The sequence below is a fragment of the Platalea leucorodia genome, assembly GCF_965183815.1.
Source record: "Platalea leucorodia genome assembly, contig: HAP1_HAP1_SCAFFOLD_362, whole genome shotgun sequence".
NCBI classification, from domain to species: domain Eukaryota; kingdom Metazoa; phylum Chordata; class Aves; order Pelecaniformes; family Threskiornithidae; genus Platalea; species Platalea leucorodia.
The window spans coordinates 1-10,385 of record NW_028121218.1 but is presented as its reverse complement, the minus strand read 5'-3'; positions in this window follow the sequence as shown (position 1 = coordinate 10,385).

The following is a 10,385-nucleotide window of genomic DNA, read 5'->3' as shown; positions in this document are numbered from 1 at the left end:
CTTCCCAGTTCCTTCCCAGTGCTCCCAGTTCCTCCCCACTGCTCCCAGTTCCTCTCCACTGCTCCCAGTTCCTCCCAGTTGGCCCCATCCCGAGTCCTTGGGGGTCCCATCAGCTCCTCTGCTTCTCCCAGTTCCTCCTGGTTGACCCATCTCCATCCCAGGTCCCTCCTCGGTGCTCCCGACCCTCCTCCATTCCTCCCCAGTGCTCCCAGTTCCTTCCCAGTGCTCCCAGTCCCTCCCCACTGCTCCCAGTTCCTCCCAGTTGGCCCCATCCCGAGTCCTTGGGGGTCCCATCAGCTCCCCTGCTTCTCCCAGTTCTCCCAGTTCCTCCTGGTTGACCCATCTCCATCCCAGGTCTCTCCTCGGTGCTCCCGACTCTCCTCCATTCCTCCCCAGTGCTCCCAGTTCCTTCCCAGTTCCTTCCCAGTGCTCCCAGTTCCTCCCCACTGCTCCCAGTTCCTCCCAGTTGGCCCCATCCCGAGTCCTTGGGGGTCCCATCAGCTCCCCTTCTTCTCCCAGTTCTCCCAGTTCCTCCTGGTTGACCCATCTCCATCCCAAGTCCCTCCCCAGTGCTCCCAGTTCCTTCCCAGTGCTCCCAGTTCCTCCCCACTGCTCCCAGTTCCTCCCAGTTGGCCCCATCCCAAGTCCTTGGGGGTCCCATCAGCTCCTCTGCTTCTCCCAGTTCCTCCTGGTTGACCCATCTCCATCCCAGGTCCCTCCTCGGTGCTCCCGACCCTCCTCCATTCCTCCCCAGTGCTCCCAGTTCCTTCCCAGTTCCTTCCCAGTGCTCCCAGTTCCTCCCCACTGCTCCCAGTTCCTCCCAGTTGGCCCCATCCCGAGTCCTTGGGGGTCCCATCAGCTCCCCTTCTTCTCCCAGTTCCTCCTGGTTGACCCATCTCCATCCCAGGTCCCTCCTCGGTGGTCCCGACCCTCCTCCATTCCTCCCCAGTGCTCCCAGTTCCTTCCCAGTTCCTTCCCAGTGCTCCCAGTTCCTCCCCACTGCTCCCAGTTCCTCCCAGTTGGCCCCATCCCGAGTCCTTGGGGGTCCCATCAGCTCCCCTTCTTCTCCCAGTGCTCCCAGTTCCTCCTGGTTGACCCATCTCCATTCCAAGTCCCTTCCCAGTGCTCCCAGTTCCTTCCCAGTGCTCCCAGTTCCTCCCCACTGCTCCCAGTTCCTCCCAGTTGGCCCCATCCCAAGTCCTTGGGGGTCCCATCAGCTCCTCTGCTTCTCCCAGTTCCTCCTGGTTGACCCATCTCCATCCCAGGTCCCTCCTCGGTGCTCCCGACCCTCCTCCATTCCTCCCCAGTGCTCCCAGTTCCTTCCCAGTGCTCCCAGTTCCTCCCCACTGCTCCCAGTTCCTCCCAGTTGGCCCCATCCCGAGTCCTTGGGGGTCCCATCAGCTCCCCTGCTTCTCCCAGTTCCTCCTGGTTGACCCATCTCCATCCCAGGTCCCTCCTCGGTGGTCCCGACCCTCCTCCATTCCTCCCCAGTGCTCCCAGTTCCTTCCCAGTTCCTTCCCAGTGCTCCCAGTTCCTCCCCACTGCTCCCAGTTCCTCCCCACTGCTCCCAGTTCCTCCCAGTTGGCCCCATCCCGAGTCCTTGGGGGTCCCATCAGCTCCTCTGCTTCTCCCAGTTCCTCCTGGTTGACCCATCTCCATCCCAGGTCCCTCCTCGGTGGTCTCAACCCTCCTCCATTCCTCCCCAGTGCTCCCAGTTCCTTCCCAGTTCCTTCCCAGTGCTCCCAGTTCCTCCCAGTTGGCCCCATCCCAAGTCCTTCCTTGGGGGTCCCATCATCTCCCATTCTTCCCCAGTGCTCCCAGTTCCTCCTGGTTGACCCATCTCCATTCCAAGTCCCTTCCCAGTGCTCCCAGTTCCTTCCCAGTGCTCCCAGTTCCTCCCCACTGCTCCCAGTTCCTCCCAGTTGGCCCCATCCCGAGTCCTTGGGGGTCCCATCAGCTCCCCTTCTTCTCCCAGTTCTCCCAGTTCCTCCTGGTTGACCCATCTCCATCCCAGGTCTCTCCTCGGTGCTCCCGACCCTCCTCCATTCCTCCCCAGTGCTCCCAGTTCCTTCCCAGTTCCTTCCCAGTGCTCCCAGTTCCTCCCCACTGCTCCCAGCTCTTCCCAGTTGGCCCCATCCCAAGTCCTTCCTTGGGGGTCCCATCAGCTCCCATTCTTCCCCAGTTCTCCCAGTTCCTCCTGGTTGACCCATCTCCATCCCAGGTCCCTCCTCGGTGCTCCCGACCCTCCTCCATTCCTCCCCAGTGCTCCCAGTTCCTTCCCAGTTCCTTCCCAGTGCTCCCAGTTCCTCCCCACTGCTCCCAGTTCCTCCCAGTTGGCCCCATCCCAAGTCCTTGGGGGTCCCATCAGCTCCCCTGCTTCTCCCAGTTCCTCCTGGTTGACCCATCTCCATCCCAGGTCCCTCCTCGGTGCTCCCGACCCTCCTCCATTCCTCCCCAGTGCTCCCAGTTCCTTCCCAGTTCCTTCCCAGTGCTCCCAGTTCCTTCCCAGTGCTCCCAGTTCCTCCCCACTGCTCCCAGTTCCTCCCAGTTGGCCCCATCCCAAGTCCTTGGGGGTCCCATCAGCTCCTCTGCTTCTCCCAGTTCCTCCTGGTTGACCCATCTCCATCCCAGGTCCCTCCTCGGTGGTCTCAACCCTCCTCCATTCCTCCCCAGTGCTCCCAGTTCCTTCCCAGTTCCTTCCCAGTGCTCCCAGTTCCTCCCAGTTGGCCCCATCCCAAGTCCTTCCTTGGGGGTCCCATCAGCTCCCATTCTTCCCCAGTGCTCCCAGTTCCTCCTGGTTGACCCATCTCCATTCCAAGTCCCTTCCCAGTGCTCCCAGTTCCTTCCCAGTGCTCCCAGTCCCTCCCCACTGCTCCCAGTTCCTCCCAGTTGGCCCCATCCCAAGTCCTTCCTTGGGGGTCCCATCATCTCCCATTCTTCCCCAGTGCTCCCAGTTCCTCCTGGTTGACCCATCTCCATTCCAAGTCCCTTCCCAGTGCTCCCAGTTCCTTCCCAGTGCTCCCAGTTCCTCCCCACTGCTCCCAGTTCCTCCCAGTTGGCCCCATCCCAAGTCCTTGGGGGTCCCATCAGCTCCCCTTCTTCTCCCAGTTCTCCCAGTTCCTCCTGGTTGACCCATCTCCATCCCAAGTCCCTTCCCAGTGCTCCCAGTTCCTCCCCAGTCCTCCCAGTCCCTTCCCAGTGTTCCCAGTTGGCCCCATCCCAAGTCCCTCCTTGGTGGTCCCAACCCTCCTCCCTTCCTTCCCAGTGCTCCCAGTCCCTCCCCAGTCCTCCCAGTTCTTCCCAGTTGGCACTAGCTCCATCACAAGTCCCTCCCTGGTGCTCCCAGTTCCTCCCCAGTGCTCCCAGTCCCCCCCAGTTCGGCCCAGTTTCCCCAGTGCCTCACGGTGCCTGCCCTTTACCCCACCCCAGCACCTCCCAGTAGCCCCCAGTACCACCCCATCCCTCCCAGTTTCCCCCTAGACCCTCCCAGTGCCTCCCAGTCTCATCCCAGTCCCCCCCAGTTCCCCCAGACACCCCTCAGTCCCTCCCAGGGCCCTCCCAGTCCCTCCCAGTTCCCCCCAAGCCCCCCATAGACCCCTCCCAGTTGCCTCCCAGTGCTCCCAGTGCCCAGCCCCACCTCTCTCTGTGGTCTCGGGCGGGGGGGACGGTGCTGACTCGGGGGTCTCTGGTCCTGGACAGGAAGCCCCCCCCGCCCAGTATGTCCCAGTATGTCCCAGTATGTTTCAGCATCCCCACCAGTACTTCCCCAGTACCCTCCTTGTACCTGCCCAGTATCTCCCAGTATCCCCCAGGCCTTCTCCAGGGCCCTCCGCTTGCCCCCAGCACGTCCCAGTCCCCCCCCAGACCCTCCCAGTGCATCCCAGTCCCTCCCAGTTCCCCCATCGACCCTCCTGGTCCCTCCCAGTTCCCCCCTAGACCCTCCCAGTGCATCCCAGTTCCCCCATAGACCCCTCCCAGTCCCCCCCCAGACCCTCCCAGTGCATCCCAGTCCCTCCCAGTTCCCCCATCGACCCTCCTGGTCCCTCCCAGTTCCCCCATAGACCCTCCCAGTCCCTCCCAGTTCCCCCATCGACCCTCCCGGTCTGTCCCAGTTCCCCCCTAGACCCTCCCAGTCCCTCCCAGTTCCCCCATCGACCCTCCCGGTCTGTCCCAGTTCCCCCCTAGACCCTCCCAGTCCTTCCCAGTGCCTCCCAGTGCCTCCCAGTTCCCCCGTAGGCCCTCCCAGTGCCTCCCAGTCCCTCCCAGTTCCCCCGTAGACCCTCCCAGTCCCTCCCAGTGCTCCCAGTCCCACCTGCCCCTGGGTCTGCGGGCACCGTCCGGGGGTCCCCCATTATATCCCCCCCCCCCCCCCCCATTTACGTCACCGCGGGGGGGGGGGGGGGTGCGGACAGACGGACGGACGGGCCACCCCCCGCCCCACGGGGGCACCGTGACACCCCCCCCCCCCCGCTCCATAGGGTCCTGGTGAGCCCCTATGGGCCTATAGGGCTCCCCAGCCCCATAGGAAGCCCCCAGCCCCATAGGACCCCTATAGGACCCCTATAGCCCCCCCAGCCCCATAGGACCCCCCCATTTCCCCCTATAGGACCCCTATAGCCCCCCCCCAGCCCCATAGGACCCCCCCAACCCCATAGGACCCCTATAGCCCCCCCCAGCCCCATAGGACCCCTATAACCCCCCCCCAGCCCCATAGGACCCCCATAGGACCCCTATAGCCCCCCCCCAGCCCCATAGGACCCCCATAGGACCCCTATAGCCCTCCCCAGCCCTATAGGACCCCCCCATATCTCCCCCTATGGGACCCCTATAGCTCCCCCCAGCCCCATAGGACCCCCCCCTGAGCCCTATAGAACCCCTATAGGACCCCCTCCCAGCCCCATAGGACCCCCCCATTTCCCCCTATAGGACCCCTATAGCTCCCCCCAGCTCCATAGGACCCCCATATTTCCCCCATAGGACCCCTATAGCCCCCCCCAGCCCCATAGGGCCCCCCCGTCTCCCCCTATAGAACCCCTATAGCCCCCCCCAGCCCCATAGGGCCCCCCCATCTCCCACCATAGGACCCCTATAGCCCCCCGCAGCCCCATAGGGCCCCCCCATCTCCCCCTATAGAACCCCTATAGCCCCCCCCCCAGCCCCATAGGGCCCCCCCATCTCCCCCTATAGAACCCCTATAGCCCCCCCCCAGCCCCATAGGACCCCCCCCATCTCCCCCTATAGAACCCCTATAGCCCCCCCCAGCCCCATAGGGCCCCCCCATCTCCCCCTATAGAACCCCTATAGCCCCCCCCAGCCCCATAGGGCCCCCCCATCTCCCCCTATAGAACCCCTATAGCCCCCCCCCAGCCCCATAGGGCCCCCCCATCTCCCCCTATAGAACCCCTATAGCCCCCCCCAGCCCCATAGGACCCCCCCATCTCCCCCTATAGAACCCCTATAGCCCCCCCCAGCCCCATAGGACCCCCCCATCTCCCCCTATAGAACCCCTATAGCCCCCCCCAGCCCCATAGGACCCCCCCATCTCCCCCTATAGAACCCCTATAGCCCCCCCCCAGCCCCATAGGACCCCCCCCCGCCCTATAGGGGCCCCCTATAGCCCCCCCCGGGTCTATTATGGGATGGATGAGGCAAGCCAACAGGCGTGCGGGGGGGGGAGGGGCCGGACAGACAAAGGACAGGTGGGGACCCCCCCCTCCCCCACCCCCACAGGGATCCCAGGCGCCCGGGCCCCTCCCCCCCCCCCCCAAGCCCTTTGTTTCCCCCCCCCCTCCCCCACACCGGGATATTTTTGGGACCCCCCCCCCCCCCTCCCCCGACACCCGATCGGCTCGTGACGCCCGTGGGGCCGGGGGCACCTTGGCCCCCTCGCCGTACGTGGGGCTGGCCCTAGAGCGCCCTCGGCCCCCCCCATTTCCCCCCATTTTCCCCCATTTCCTCCCTATTTCCCCCCATTTCCCCTCTATTTCCCCCCATTTCCCCCCTATTTCCCCCCATTTCCCCTCTATTTCCCCCCATTTGCCCCCTATTTCCCCCCATTTCCCCTCTATTCCCCCCATTTCCCCCCTATTTCCCCCCATTTCCCCTCTATTTCCCCCCATTTGCCCCCTATTTCCCCCCATTTGCCCTCTATTCCCCCCATTTCCCCCCTATTTCCCCCCATTTCCCCTCTATTTCCCCCCATTTCCCCCCTATTTCCCCCCATTTCCCCCCTATTTCCCCCATTTCCCCTCTATTCCCCCCATTTCCCCCCTATTTCCCCTCATTTCCCCCCTATTTCCCCCATTTCCCCTCTATTCCCCCCATTTCCCCCCTATTTCCCCCCATTTCCCCCCTATTTCCCCCATTTCCCCTCTATTCCCCCCATTTCCCCCCTATTTCCCCTCATTTCCCCCCTATTTCCCCCATTTCCCCTCTATTCCCCCCATTTCCCCCCTATTTCCCCCATTTCCCCTCTATTCCCCCTATTTCCCCCATTTCCCCTCTATTTCCCCCCATTTCCCCCCTATTTCCCCCATTTCCCCTCTATTTCCCCCCATTTCCCCCTATTTCCCCCCATTTCCCCTCTATTTCCCCCCATTTCCCCCCTATTTCCCCCATTTCCCCTCTATTTCCCCCCATTTCCCCCCTATTTCCCCCCATTTCCCCCCTATTTCCCCCCATTTCCCCTCTATTTCCCCTAATTTTCCCACAACTTTTCTCATTTCCCCCAAATTTCCCTGCGTTTGCCCCAAATTTCGGCCGTTTTCCCCCAATTTCCCCCAATTTCCCCTGTTTTCCCCAAATTTTCCTGCATTTCCCCCTTAAATCCCCCTGATTCCCCCCAAATTTCCTCTGCTTTCCCCTAATTTTCCCCCAAATTTTCCTGTTTCCCCCAAATTTTCCTGGTTTCCCCCAAATTTCCTCTGTTTTCCCCTAATTTCCCCCCTATTTCCCCTAATTTCCCCCTAAATTTTCTTGTTTTCCCCAAATTTTCCTGATTTCCTTCAAATTTCCTCTGCTTCCCCCTAATTCCCCCCATATTTCCCCTCTATTTCCCCTAATTTCCCCCTAACTTTTCTTATTTCCCCCAAATTTCCCTGCGTTTGCCCCAAATTTCGGCCGTTTTCCCCCAATTTCCCCTGTTTTCCCCTTATTTCCCCAAATTTTCCTGCATTTCCCCCTTAAATCCCCCTGATTCCCCCCAAATTTCCTCTGCTTTCCCCTAATTTTCCCCCAAATTTTCTTGTTTCCCCCAGATTTTCCTGGTTTCCCCCAAATTACCCCTGTTTTCCCCTGATTTCCCCAAATTTTCCCCAAATTTCCTCAGTTTTCTCCTGATTTCCCCAAATTTTCCTGATTTTTCCCTTAATCCCTCCTGATTTCCCCCCATATTTCCCCTAATTCCTCCCCCCCATTTCTTGTTTTCCCCAAGTTTTCCTGATTTCCCCCAAATTTCCTCTGGTTTTCCCCTAACTTCCCCAAATTCTACTAATTTTTGCTAATTTTCCCTCCATTTCCCCTAATTTCCCCCAGTTTCCCCCTAACTTTTCCTATTTTCCCCCGATTTCCCCTGATTTTTCCCAATTTCCCCCAAATTTCTTCTGTTTTCCCCTTATTTCCCCTATTTTCCCCAGATTTTCCCGCTTTCCCCCTTAATTTCCCCCATATTTCCCCTAATTTTTGCCTAGCTTTTTTTATTTTCCCCAGTTTTTCCTGATTTCCCCCAAATTGCCTCTGTTTCCCCCTTATTTCCTCACATTTTCCTGCTTTTTCCCTCCATTTCCCCCACTATTTCCCCTAATTTCCCCCCAACTTCTCCCGTTTTCCCCCGATTTCTCAAAATTCTCCTGATTTCCCCCAAATTTTCTCTGGGTTTCCCCTTATTTCCCTAAATTTTCCTGATTTTTCCCTTAATTCCCCCCAATTTCCCCCAACTTCTCTTATTTCCCCCAAATTCTCCCGAATTTGCCCCAATTTCCTCTCTTTTCCCCTTAGTTCCCCAAATTATCCTGATTTTTTTCCTTAATTCCCCCTAATTTCCCTTTACCCCCCAAATTTTCCCCTTACTTGTCTTATTTCCCCCAAATTTTCCTGATTTTCCCCAAATTTAACTAGTTTTCCCCTCAATTTTCCTGATTTTCCCCAAATTTAACTACTTTTCCCCTCAATTTTCCTGATTTTCCCCAAATTTTACTAGTTTTCCCCTCAATTTTCCTGATTTCCCCCCAATTTTACTAATTTTCCCTCAATTTCCCCTAATTTTCCCCCAACTTTTCCTATTTCCCCCCAATTTCCCCCAATTTCCCTGATTTTCCCCAAATTTCCCTAGTTTTCCCCTCAATTTCCCCCCAAAATTTCCGATTCCCCCCCGATTTCCCCCCAATTCTCTTGATTTTGCCCCAAATTCCCTCTCTTTTCCCCGGATTTTCCCAAATTTCCCCCCAAAAGGGGTCAAACCCCCTCCAAATGAGGGAAATTGGGAAAAACCCCTAAACCCGGATAAATTATTAGTTTATTATTATTAATATTAATAATATCCCCGTTAAAGCCCGAAATCGCCCCCGAAAGGGCCGAAATTCCCAAATGAGGAACCCCTAATTATCATAATTAAATCATTAAGATCCCCCCAAAGGCGGCGAATATTAATATAATTAATTAAAGATAATTATTTATTATTATAAGCATTAATTATCCCCACATTAATTAATCTTATCGCCTTTATTATCGGCCGTTACGGCTCGGTCGCACCCACACCGCTCGCCGGACTTCATCAGGCCTCATTAATATTAATGATCCCTAATTACAATGCTAATTAGGCGCCACGCCATTAATTAAGACCCAACAGGCGCTAGTGATAGCCATTAATAATCATTAATACGCCTTAATAGGCAGCAGATAATCATTAATAATCATTAATATGGCTGAATAGACAGCAATCAGTGCTCATTAGCGCGCGCCAAGCCCTTCGCGCGCATGCTCATTAATATTAATAGGCGTTAGCCTGCTTCGTACCTAAACTTTGTTAATATTACTTAATTATTATTAATTATTAACGAAGAAGGGGGCATTAACGGCCCGCAGCGCCCACATAGGGTCAGTGAGGCTCATTAATACCCACTAATTCTCGTTAATATTCACCGATTCTCGTTAATATTCACCGATTGTCGTTAATATTCACCGATTCTCATCAATATTCACGCACACACCGCGCCTTTTTGTGGCGCTAATTAATATTAATCGCCGCTAATTAAGGCTGTTTGGCGCCCGCCATTTTGTCGCCCTGAGGGGGGGGGCGGCCGCCATTACCGCGCCGCCGCCGCCACAGCGTGTGTGTGGGGGGGGAAAGCACCGTTTACCGCTCCTAATTAACCCCCCCCCAATTAATTAACCCCCCCAATTAATTAATAAAGCCCCTGTACCGTTAATTACCGCCGCTTCCCGGTAATTAAGCGGCTCCGCTGCGTGGGGGGGGGGGGAGGTTTGCCCCCCCTCGGAGCCGGAAGGAAAATGGCGGCGGCGGAGCTGCGGCGGCCGGGCCGCGGGATGAGGTAAAAACGCCTCGAAACGGGGCTTTCTCACCATTTATTTAACGTTTTTTTTTAAAAGGGGGGGTGTGGGGTTTTACCTCAGGGGGCGCCCCCGGTTTTGGGGGTGGGGGGCCCATAAGCCCTGGGGACCCCCCAAATGCACCCAATTATTAAGGTGGGGGGGGGGGGTGTCCCAGGCCTTGGGGACCCCCACCCCGATATTTGGGGGGTCCTATAAGCCATGGGGACCCCCCCCCTCAAGTATTTTGGGGGGGGTCCCAGCCCTTAGGGACCCCCACCCCGATATTTGGGGGTCCCATAAGCCATGGGGACCCCCCCAAAGCACTTGGGGGGGTCCCAGCCCTTAGGGACCCCCCTAATTATTGGGGTGGGGGTCCCATAAGCCATGGGGACCACCCCAAAGGACTTGGGGGGGGGTCCCAGCCCTCGGGGACCCCCCTAATTATTGGGGTGGGGGGGTCCCAGCCCTCAGGGACCCCCCCTAATTATTGGGGTGGGGGGTCCCATAAGCCATGGGCCCCCCCCCAAAGCACTTGGGGGGGGTCCCCAGCCCTTAGGGACCCCCCCCTAATTATTGGGGGGGGGGGTCCCAGCCCTCGGGGACGCCCCTAATTATTGGGGTGGGGGGGGTCCCAGCCCTTAGGGACCCCCCCCCCAAATTCCCACGGGGGGGGGGGATTTGGGTGACCCCCCCCCCCTCCCCTCCCCCCATTCCAGGCGACCCTACACAAACAAAGGGGCGTGGCCAAGCGGAGCAAGGCCGACGGCGTGTTACATCATCCCCCCGGGGGGGGGGGAGGGGAAGGGGGCGGGGCTTTGCCCCCCCTAAACCACGCC